The following is a 12,858-nucleotide window of genomic DNA, read 5'->3' as shown; positions in this document are numbered from 1 at the left end:
ATATATATATATATATATATACCCCTAATAAAATAATGCATAATAAAATGTTTAATTTGGGGTATGTATCCTAAACAATTATTTTTACTGTTTTGTATTTGGGCAATGGAATGTCTCTGTAATCAATTAATGACTAATTGGCGCACTTTTTGGCTTTGGCTGAGCTATACAGCCCTACGGCAAGTAAATGAGTGGTCCATTTACATTCTGTTTGCATTGTTAAAAAGTGGCATTGTCATCAAGTTCCTTACTAAAACGCAAAGAAGCTATGTAACAATTTTTTAAATTAATTGTGGTTACCCTTTCTGTACACAATTGATTTTGTATTTCTGATTTTATGAGAGAAAGAATACCATGGATTCCTTAAAATATTTTATCCTGTTCAATGTAAAAGATAAACAAATACATGAAAAATGTTTAATTATGTTAATTTGCATAATTTGTTTTTTAATTAATCTCTAAACAGCAATCTATATGCAAAGGTGCTATTTTATTTTAAATTTATGTGCTAGCTATTCTTCATGTGTTTCAAATAAATATTCCTAAAACAAAAATAGTTTGTTAATGAAATGGGGTAACAGTAACATGTTTTTTTTTTTTTTTTGCCATATCAATGAATCACTTCTGCAAACGTCAAAAAAAAAAAAAAAAAACAACGTTCACTAATGCTGCAAAAAATTAACAAGGTTATTCACTAAAGTAATAATTGTCCGGAATTTAAATTGAATTTCAAATGTAAGTCCAAAGTAGCTAAACTGGAAGCATATTTCCAATTTAGCTATTTTGGCCTTACATTTGAAATTCACTGTGAAAACCTGAAAATGTTCTCGTGGGACTTTATATTTTACCCTCTCGAGATTAGAGCACAGGAACATGGGCACTGTGTTAGCAGGAGCGTAGAACACAGAGTTTGGGAACTTTGAGGATTAAGGACATGCTGGCATTGTGCCAAAAATAGTGAAAATATGGCAATCTTTTAACAATCCATATGCCACAGTCCAGCAGATGGGAAGAAGATGTATTGAAATAAATGCCTTCACAATATTTTTCCTCATTCTATGGATTTCATACGATCTAAAGATACTTGCATTTTGTCCCTACTGCTAAATAAAGTATGTTTCCATTTCCCTTGTTCCTTGCAAATCCAGTTCTATGGATTACTGATGTAGTGAGGTTGCTGAATAGAAAGAATTGCATTTGTCATACAACTCAACTATCCAGGAATAGCTCCAACTCCAATAAAATAGGTCACCACCAACCCCCGCTGAGCTAACCACTGCTAAAACCAGATGACCCAACCAACGTTAAGCGCATCACCAACCTCCCCTTAGACATTATAACTAGGTTCTAGTTAGCATTCACAGAACATACCATTGTATCTACGTACATTGTCTGTGTGGATAAAACACCATATAATGTATATGTGGCACATCAACAACATCAAAACCATCTAACCAACTAGATTGTAAAAATGCTCTGTACACAGAAATACTAGGTATAATTTTATTACCCCTACAAGTTGTACAAAACATTGCAGCAGACGTCATTAAATTGAACCCAAAGCAGGACCACAATTCAAGCAAGAAATTGCACTGAAAAACAATGAATTTGCGCACTATTCCAAACCCCTATGCACATTTACATAACGTGGGTGTTTTAGTATCATTCCAATAGCCTTTAAAGTGCAAGCTCACCTGCCACATTAAGGAAATTGCACTGATTGCCAACCAAACCATGTATTACATAATTCAGAAATAATTAATGATGTAGCTGTTTTTCTATCAGCACTAATCTCTCGTTTTCACCCACCTTCCTATAGGTCTGTATTTTTACTTCTTTTGTTTTTCCTAACAGATTTCAGACACATTAAAATTCAATTGACATATGAAGGTTTCGTGACATGTATGGAGCAAAATGATAATATGGAAATATAGCAGTGTAGTAGCATTAGGGTTCTAGATAATTGCTTGGGAACTATTTATGTAAAAGATTATAGCATTGGTCTCGATGAAAATGCTTGTTCGGGGGTAGAATATTGGCTTAAAAACAGAATACAAAGAGTTGTCGTTAATGGTAAATTTTCAAGCTGGACAGAGGTGGCAAGTGGTGTCCCTCAGGGGTCTGTTCTGGGACCCCTTCTATTTAACATTTTTATAAATGATCTTGAAGACAGCATTGAAAGTCATGTTTCAGTGTTTGCAGATTACACAAAACTTTGTAAAATAATACAATGTGAGCAAGATATTACTTTGCTGCAGAATGATTTAGATAGACTGGAGGACTGGGCACTCAAATGGCAGATGAAATTTAATGTTGAAAAATGCAAAGTTATGCACTTCGGCGTAAAGAATACACAAGCAACGTATACCCTTAATGGAAGTGAATTAGGGATAACAACACACGAAAAGGACTTGGGAATTGTTATAGACAACAAACTATGCAACAATGTGCAATGTCAATCAGCAGTGGCCAAGGCCAGTAAGGTATTGTCATGCATGAAAAAGGGCATTCATTCTCGGGACGAGAATATAATTTTGCCTCTCTATAAATCACTGGTAAGACCACATATTGAATATGCTGTGCAATTTTGGGCACCTGTTCTAAAGAAGGATATCATGGCACTAGAAAAAGTGCAGAGGCGGTCTACAAAATTAATAAAAGGAATGGAACATATCAGCTATGAAGAAAGGTTAACAAATTTAAACCTATATCAAGTCCCAATACTATTAATGATAATTAAATTTCTATGACAATTGTCAAGGTGATGAGCATGACTTACCAGCAGTTAGACTCTACTACATGGAGGTCTACCTGAGGATTTAGGATTTATTCTACTTCTCAAATTGCCAGATGGCAGTCAGCACCTTGTCTATGTGATGGCAAACTCCATTATTTCAATGGGGTAAATGTCATCCATTTCCTCAAAATATGACCTGGAGTGGCGAAAATGCAGGTTTACAACATTATCATTGGCATGGCAGAGATGACTCTGATTCTGAGTGACTGTCTCCTCAGCTTCCACCGTGCTGGTTACAGTGGAACCAGCACAATCTTCAGTATTCTGAAATGCCTGGCAGCTCCAGCCAATAGATAAATGGTGAAGATGGAGGCAAACATTATAATAGTTTAGAATATTATCCATGACTAAAATTATGAATAATTTTAATCTTTTTAACAAATGCTCTTCGTAAGGTGAAAAATTACCTATAAAGTATCTCCTTTCCTCTTTTTATTCTCACTTCATTCTTCACTTACCCTGTCCTCCTATAAAACTAAAGAACATACATTGTTGTTGTTGTTATATTATTAAATATTCATATTATTCATAAGGAATTGATTTAATGAAGTTTTGATATAGCTATATACGTGAATCCTGGTGTTCTGCTTCGAATAAATTAAACTCGGAGATTCGTTTCGGTCCAAACTGAAATTTTCCAGATCAGTTGGTCGGTCAAATTCTCAAACTCAGAGCTGAAATTTATCTGAATCACAAACCAACAAGAACCCACAATGACTGTAGCGGAGGGCATTGGGCTGTCCTCAAAATTCTGTATGTTCATATGCTTTCTCTTAGATTTTGCCTTATGTACATATGAACTGATTGTTCGGTAAAATCACTCCGTTCATTATATTGAGTGAAACTACCGAACAACCAGACCACCCAGGAATAAGTGTGCCTTCAATTACTATTTGCAACAATGTTGCAAATGGGTAATTGGTGATTCGTGTAATGTGTGCTTTGTCCTCTGGGTGGCCGCCATTCGGGAAACGAACACGTGGCGGCGGCCATTTTAAACTCCCGAACAGCTGTGTTTTGCTGTCGAGTGTCTGGAACCCAAATCGGACACTCGTCTAGGCAAACACCACTGAGACCTCCACACTGCCCGTAAATTTGTGTAGAAACTACCAAACGGCTACCCATTCGGTAGACAGAAACACACGAACGAGGGGATTCATTCGAATCCTCTCCAGTCTCCATAGCCCAAGTCATTCGTGCAGTTTATTCCCTTTTTCTGTGACCGACCGCAGGGCCAAAATGCATGGAACCAATTTCGGCTATTACCTCCAGTGCTGTCGGTCTTTTTACTACTTCCACAAATCTCTCGAACCCCTGGTCTGATCTGGGGGATTTTTGGATATGTCCACACCCATATCAGGGCTACCAGGGGATATAATATTTAAAGGGGTACCCCTATGTTTAGGGGTACATCCAGAAACCAAGGGAATTTGTGTCCTGCATAATAGGATTATAAGGCAGGCTAAGGGGAGGGAATGTGTGGGCGGCAACTCATGTATGATTGTCTACTGTAATAATTATTGTAAATCCCTCCCTTGCATGGGAGAATGCTTTAAAAGAAGGTTGAGTTCAGTTCTGCTCCTGATGCTGTGTTTCGTCCAGTCAATGGGATCCGTATTGGGATATTCGTGGATTACCTTGCTTGCTGTGATTATTATTCTATGGTATTTTATAACTTGTTCCTGAGTCTTACTGGGATCTTTAGTGGAGTTAACCTGTGAACGACCAGCTCTCCGCTACAATGACCATTCATGTTTGTTTCGGGTCATGATTCATTTTCAGAACTCAAATGCTCCAGAACCGAATCAAAAATCAGCTGAAATTTGGGCGTCCTGAATAATTTTCTGGTTTTGGGCCAAATATTCTTTCTGTGCACATGTCTAGTATATACTATACACTAGTACAGGGATAGGCAACGTTTAGCACTCCAGATGTTGTGACTACAACTCCCTTGATGCTTTGACAGCATTAGGGCTGTAAGAGCATCATGGAAGATGTAGTACACAGCATTCCGCATGCCGAACGATGTCTACCCCTGCTCTAGTATATTCTATAGTCCGGTGTGACATTTTGATTCGTACATTATGCTTACAGTACAATTGTGGAGAGAAAAGCTTAATATATTTTATAGACTACAAAGAAATGTTGGAAACATTAATTTATACATTTCGTTTGTTACTTGTTTTTAGTTTTCACTTCTACTCGTTTCCCATTCATGTCTCAATGAATATCCATCTTGCATCTGTTAATCCTTTTATCGTAGGTCATGGTTCTGCTTTGTCAAATTGATCATACTAATCATTGTCTTTGATGAATTTTATATATCCACAATGTAATTCTCTTTTTTTTCATCCTGGGAAGCTGATTTTGATTTCCTTTGTGCCTACTTACTGACGCTTTAAAGTCTTATGAATGACATCATCCCAGGTGTTTTAAGTAAAAACAATAGGAAGCATAAAAACCCTTACGATTAAACAGTTACAGACAAAGACGTATAGTACAAAAAAATATATAAAAAATTTTCATATGTTATTTTTCCATGCTTAAGCTAATAAATTAAACAGCAATTTATAAAAGTGCATTAAAAGTATGCCATCTGACTTTTGATGAGTAGCTTGACATTATTAGCTAAAAGCATGCTTCTTAGAAGAAATTATATTGAATTTGGTATTAAATTTTAATTTAACTATACGCATAACATAAAACATAAATAAAAATAGGAAATTTCTTGATTCTCCCCAAGTGCTAAGAGATGGGTACTAAATAATATTCTTAATAAGTAATTACAAATTAATATACCTTATTTATAGAGTTAAACAGGAAGTAATCCTGTGTGATAAAATTGTTAGGAGATGATCAAACTATAATTTAGTAAATAGCAGGGGTGTGCAGTAAGGTGAGGTAATGGACCGAGCTCACACCTGTTAAAAGAGTAACAGCCATGCAATGTATCCCTTCTGACAGGTTGCACAGAGGGGAGGCTGAGCTCATTTGTACCTCCATGTGCTGTTTGAGGCATTGAACTCGGATAGACAGTGGACCAATGGAAAAGTGACATTTGTCCAAGCCATCCAATAAAAACACTGCAAGGGAAGCGGCTATTAGGTAATTTGGCTTGTTTTATGTATGTGTGCAGTGCATGCTTTGTGAGTATATGTATTTGCTGTATGTCTTGTGTGTATGTTTGTAGGGAGTCTGGGAGTGAGATGAGAAATTTGATTATATATGATGGATGTGTGGAGTGCTGTATATGCATTGTTGTTTAGGGTATTGTGTAAATGTGTGTAGGTGTTCGCTTGTGAGATTTTGGACGTGAGGGTGGAAATGTTTGTGGAGTTATGTATTTATTGGTTTCTTGTGGGATTGTGTGTGTAGGCTGCATAATGTGTTATGTATGAGTGGACCTTTTTGTGGCATTCATGTGTGAGTGGCTATCTGTGATATTATGAGTGTATATGTAAACTCCTTATGGTAGTTTTTTGTGTGTGTGTGCTGTCTCTGATAAGTATATGTATGTATGTTGCCTGTACTATTTGTAGTGGAGACAGCCTGTTTTATTGTGTGACACTGTGTATATGGGTTGTCTGTTGTATTATGTGTATGTATGTGTATTGTGTGAGGTTTAATAGTACATGTATGCTGTTTCTGATGTGCAGTATGATTATGTGGGTTGCTTGTATTTTTTTTTTGTAGTGCAGGCTGTCTGTGGTATTGTATGTGTATATGATCTACCTGTGTTGTGCGCTGTCTGGTGTTTTTGTGTTTGAGTACTGTGTGTATAGTATTTGTGTGTATTATTTATGGCTCTTTAAGGTACGGTGTGTGTATGTGAGCTGCCTGTAATATTAGGTGGGCACATGTGGCGTGCTTGTAGTGTTTGGTTGTGTAGTAGGGGCTGTTTGTGATGCTTTGTGTGTGTGGGGAGGTCAGTGTTGTTGACTGGGTATATGTGGACTATCAGTGAAGTTGTGTATGTTTAAAGTGTATACCTTTGTCCAGGGTGCAGGGTAAAAAAATCTCAATTACTGGTGGTCCAGTGATGGAACTAGCAGTCTGCACTTCTGTGGTTGCAGACACCTTCTGCTCACACTCCGCTCTGTGCTTTACCAGTGAGAACGTGCATTTCCATGGTAACCCGAAGCAACACTCTGACTCACATAAAAGCGCTGGATAACCAGGGAGAGCACCCTGTGGTATCTGCACCTGTTGTGGGTGCAGACCTTAGGCTTCCTTGTGCTCTGGTTGCTGGGGCACTCTGAGCAGGCTGCGGAGATATCATGGAATGGAATTCATTTTTGTAAGATTAATTCTGCCCAGCCATGTTATATGCGAGTAAGATCAGCTATAGAGATCTTTGCATAGGTTTGAAATAGTTAGTGGAATTAATATTCAATTAGTTGTTTTGAATCAGGAGGTTAGTTGCATTCCTAAATACATATACGTAGTAATAATAATAATAAGTTATACACCAGCAGAAGGGAATGGTGGATGCTAACAGCCTAACTGTGGTTTGTGGGGCATTCTTTTTCTTAGAGTAACCAATGCCTTTGAAATTCTTGAATGATTTTAGAAAAGGAGATAAAGGGCTGTAAACATGTTACCTGCATATGACATACCTTGTAGGGTAAAATCGGGTGTTTGAAGATGTATATCAGCATTATTTCTATTCATTTTCAATGCCAATATGAACAGAATGGTGAATAGTCCTGGCTTAGAGAGGATAGCTGGTACAATATATGTAATACTGGTTGTTGGGGAGGAGTATAGTGACTACCAAAGCCCACGATACTGACACAAAATCAACCTGTATGATGCAAGTTCTATACACGGTGTGATCTAAGTTTTAAAAAATTCATGCAAAATTTATTTTTTTATAAAATATTGAGATAATGTAATAGCTAGAGTGCAGTTTTCTTATGCCTCCTTATGAACTATCTAATATTAGCCAATAAGGACTGTTGAAGCATTAGATTGTTTTCAAACAATACAGGTTGCTTTAGCACTTTGCAAATGCCTTGTTTTTAAAAAAAAACAAAAAAAAACACAATGAATCTGTACAAGAACACCATGTAGCGCTTTCTCTTGCTTTTTCCATAATTATTATTAGTTTATTTTAATATTTCATTTATTTTTACAGGGTGGAAGGAGTTAGTTTTATATAAAGAGCATACTATTTATTGAATAGAGGCTAATCTAGTTCAGAGTTTCAGCCCCTGTCCCTTCACTCTTGAATAAAACCACCTAGAGAGCGAGACTAATACTAAATAATTACTAAATAAATAGCATTTAATCTATGAAGAGCAGTGTTGTTTCAACATGTTTTTTTCCATTTGTATGTTCTATATATTACATTTGGATATGGGAATGAGAAGAATAAAACATTTCTCTAGTATGGTACAGATGAGCAAGGAGATGCATAATAAAGGTTAATAAGGTTGTTTCTGGAATACTGACACATATCAATTCAAATGGTTTTAGAACATACTAATTTATAAAATGTCTAAAAATGCAAATTTATAAAAAAAATCAATATAGAGACACAAACAAACTAAACATACAAATATGAATTATTTCTAACTAAACTCATAATTAACAATGTTTACAATATAGCTGAAGCAAGCAACCATTGTGCAGAATATTTTGATGACCATTAATGACCCATAGGTCATATTTTCCTGTTAGTGCATGACCTGCTAAATTGGTTAAGAATCCCCTTAGGCTCCAACTGAGTCAGTCATTCAAAAAATAATTATCTAAATGGTGATCATAAGTTACCCTTGAAGACAGAAAATAAATTAAAACCTCTGGACAAATGGATCCCAAAAAATAACATATAATGTCTTTGAAATCACATAGAGACACACTTCATTTCAGAATTAAAGGGATGAATCATTGGTTTGCCGTAAGACTGTTAAATGTCCTTTAAAAAAAAAATTGTAAATATTGGAAGAAAATGCATCTGATATCACATCTTAAATAGCAAAATACGCAAATGTTAAATTCTGATACAGTGCTTTAACTACCGGTATATAGGCATGTTAACGGCTATCAAAGTACTACAAATATATGTGATTTTCTGTCTGTTTTCTGTTTCATTTTTTTGTCTGTCTATCAGTTTAATTATGTTGGTCTGCCTGAGCTTAGTGGGAATTACACTCTTGAGTGGTGTCTGCTGCCATTTGAATGATGGCAGCTGAAATATCTGTATATAATATTTTGTAAACCCTACAATGTTCTAATGCCCGTTAATCGTTACTTTATCTTAAAACACTCCACTCCATATTAACTCTTGCATGATCCTAGCAAGCTATATATGTCACTTAACATTGATCCCTGTACTAAAAACCTACATTAATCTGTACAATATCATAAAACTAACCATTAACCCCTAAATACATTAACTACAATAAACCTAACAAAAATATAATTTATAAAAAATTACTATATATATATATATTTTTTTTAGAAATTATATTTTTGTTATATATATATAGCAGTGAAGTGTGTATTATGGGAAACAATGTGATGTTGACATTCTGGAGACTGTTATAAATGACTTCACCTTTATTCACATGGTGTATTATAATGTCTGCAGAACCCTTGAACAGACACAAGTGAATGCACACACACATGCACACACACAAACACACAGATATAAATACTGTATATCTATAAAATTGTGTGTATGAATTGTTTCTGATTTAACAAAGCAGTGGTGACACCTAGTGGCTCACTAGTAACTGTAGTATCATTTTAAGTGTCCCTGTTACTAAAAATGCTGATGTTATAGCCATAAACTTGGATTTTTTTTCCATAAAATTCTTTTTAAATTACTTGATTGGTGTAAGCATGTAATGTAGCAAAGAGTTGGATTTATAATTAGGGAAATATATGGTGCATAATTACAGCATGTTTTATTTTCTTTCAGCTAATTAAGAATATATGTATAAATATATGTTGTAAAATAACTATTTTGGCAATTAGCAACAACCAATGCAGCAACCTGTGTCTTAACAGAGGACTCATAAAAAAGTCATGAATAATTCATGAGATGCTTTGAAAATTCATGAACGATAAAAACTCCTTGAGAACGTTCTTTGGTCATCTAAGATATCATAATATAGAAACATCATTCAAGATGATATATAGATAAACCCTGAGATTGCATTGTTTTCCCCTATAAATTTTATCTTAAAAAAAATAAAATAAAATAAAATCCTGAAATAAATGGTATATTATTTTACTTGTGCCGCCATTATTATTAAGACATATATTTTCCTAATTTAAACTATAATTCTTCATAAATTCTAAGAGTAAAAAGGAAATTAAATTATTTTGTAACATTGTCTGGTTATTAAAAATGGAGCAGATGCTGAAAGTTCTCCAAACATTATTTTACTGCCATTTGAATTTTGCTCTTTGAAAGAACTTGAAATGTTTTCCGTAAATTAGGACAGTAAAGGCTGATCGTTTTACCCTCTTTAACCTTAAGGACCAAGCTTCTGGAATAAAATGGAATCATGACATGTCAGACATGTCATGTGTCCTTAAGGGGTTAAGGCTGTCTGAGCATCTTGGGAAATATAATTCATAAACCCACAAGGTCCAAAGGTTAACCATCAATGAAAAACTACCTGACCCACAGCCCAACCTAGAACCCAATAAGGACCATTTAATTAAGCAAAGATTTACAGAGCGAGAGTGGATTTATAACGGTAAACTGTGCATTGTGTATGAGAAAATAATCCCATAGAGGAATTCTGGAAACATTATAATAAACTACGAAAATGAAAGACGAGTGGTTTACAGATGTTTCCTGAACTCTTGATTAAATGATTTTCTCCTAATACATTTTACCATTTTGCATCTTTTATATAATATGATATTTTAAAACTAGGATTAGCGTAGAGTTAGGGTTAGTGTTAGAATTAGCACCAGGATTAGTTTTACGGTAGTGTAAGGGTTAGATGTTAAAGGGACACTGTAGGCACCCAGACCACTTCAGCTCATTGACCTTAACCCTGAGCATATAATTATTGCAGGTTTTATAAACTGCAATAATTACCCACTGGGGTTAACTACTCCTCTAGTGGCTGTCTACCAGACAACCACTAGAGGGAATTCCAGGTGGATAGGTGACTTTTGGTCACCGGAATCCCCACAGGGAAGCATTGAATAATGTTTTCCTATGGGCAAATCCTAATGTAAGCGTAGCTATTGCCGCTCATGTGCATTGGGTCTCCCCTGCCAGCTGATGTCGGGGGAGGGGGAGGAGTGTTAGCGGAGCTGAGCCAGCTCCGAAGGACTTTGGTGCTAGACCCAAGTAAGTGACAGAATGGCTTATTAACCCCTTCTGCACCACAGGGGGTGTCCTTGACAGAGGAGGAAGCTAAAGTGCCAGGAAAACAAATTTATTTTCTTGGCACTATAGTTTACCTGTAATGGTAGTGTAGATATAAAGGGATCTTGTTAGTGCATGTGTTAGAGTTGCATGGTGGTTAATGATTTATGTTAGTGTAGAGTGGTGTAGTGGTACAGAGGATAACTTTACTGTTATGGCAGTATTGTCACACACATGTGTTAGAGTTGCATGGTAGTTAATGATTTATGTTAGTGTAGAGTGGTGTAGTGGTACAGAGGATAACTTTACTGTTATGGCAGTATTGTCACACACATATCTTATTGTTTCCCATGGTTAGAGTGGCAGCTATTTCAAATGATAGTTGCATCTTAGAGGTGTAACTCCCATTAATCATGCAAACTTTGATTTCCTGGATTGGCCGAAGAATAGGGCCCCTAAACTGCATTTTTTCACAATGCCAAGGTTATTACAGGAAATTATTGCACAAATGACATCATCATTTGGGAGTGCATTATTCTAAAACATGTTTTGTGCCTTTTCTAATCTAATAAAAAATAAGAACACATAATTTTCGAAAAAAACATTTTCAAAACAGCCATATGTAAAGTACTTGAAACACTGAATAAGTGTATAGATTAGTTAAAATTCTCTTGTTGGAACAATAAAGTAATATTATAAAATTATAAAAAATATAAAATTATAGCTTTCCTTACATGTGACCTTTTACATAATATCCACATGTGTATTTTAAGTATCTCCATATGAGATATACGCAAGGTGTAAGTATATATATTTATGAATATAATCTCTCTTAGCAGTGGGATGGGTTAGTAAGTAAGAACATTAGGTACATATCAGCAACTCTTGCTGCTAAGGGAGAAAATACATAAACAGTTAATCATACAATGTATATTCTGTCATTTTAAATGATAAGCAGAACAATACCCCTTTATCTTGGCATTCTTTGCTTTTTGGAAAAGTCAGGAAGGATACAAAGATATGCAAGTTATAAATATAGGAGGAAATTCTATTTAGTTAATATCTAAGTAAAATATTTTTTTTAAATTTATAAAAAAAAAAAAAAAAAAAAAGCAGCTACCAATCCATAGTTGACATGAATGCATACCAAAAATGTAATAAAATGGAAGTGTGGGAAAAAATATAAAAATAAACAATTTACTATTAAAATTAATAAAATTAAAATTAAAAATAATATTTAAAAAAAATCTAAACTATCTGCTGGAGACACTAACTATCAGGCAGGATAATATAAACAGACAGAAAATAGCTAGATCTTATACAGCATTTATGACAAGTAACAGAATGACCAATATACAAACAAAAGAAGGGTTATTTAAGAAAGTGAGAATTCAAAGTGAATTTAAAATTTAGGGCCAAAGTAGACAAACTGAAAGCTATTTTTACTTTAAATTTGATATTCACTATGAATTCTCCTTTTAGTAAATAACCCTGTAAATGTACAGACAGTCTGGTTGAAACAAACAGCAACAGCAAACTAGAAGCAGTTTAAGCACATGCCTAACCTCATCACAAAATCCAGAGTACAGGGGAGAGGTACTAGAATGTGGCTACCTGTTCTTACAGCACTGAGTTAGGGTTCTAGGTTCTGGATTCTGTTAGCAGAGTAAAGGTTTGCTCTGCATATCGTGAACATCAACTTTCAAATAGACTAATGGAG

This window comes from Pelobates fuscus, chromosome 2 (genome assembly GCF_036172605.1).
Source record: "Pelobates fuscus isolate aPelFus1 chromosome 2, aPelFus1.pri, whole genome shotgun sequence".
Taxonomy (NCBI): domain Eukaryota; kingdom Metazoa; phylum Chordata; class Amphibia; order Anura; family Pelobatidae; genus Pelobates; species Pelobates fuscus.
This window is presented reverse-complemented; position numbering follows the sequence as displayed.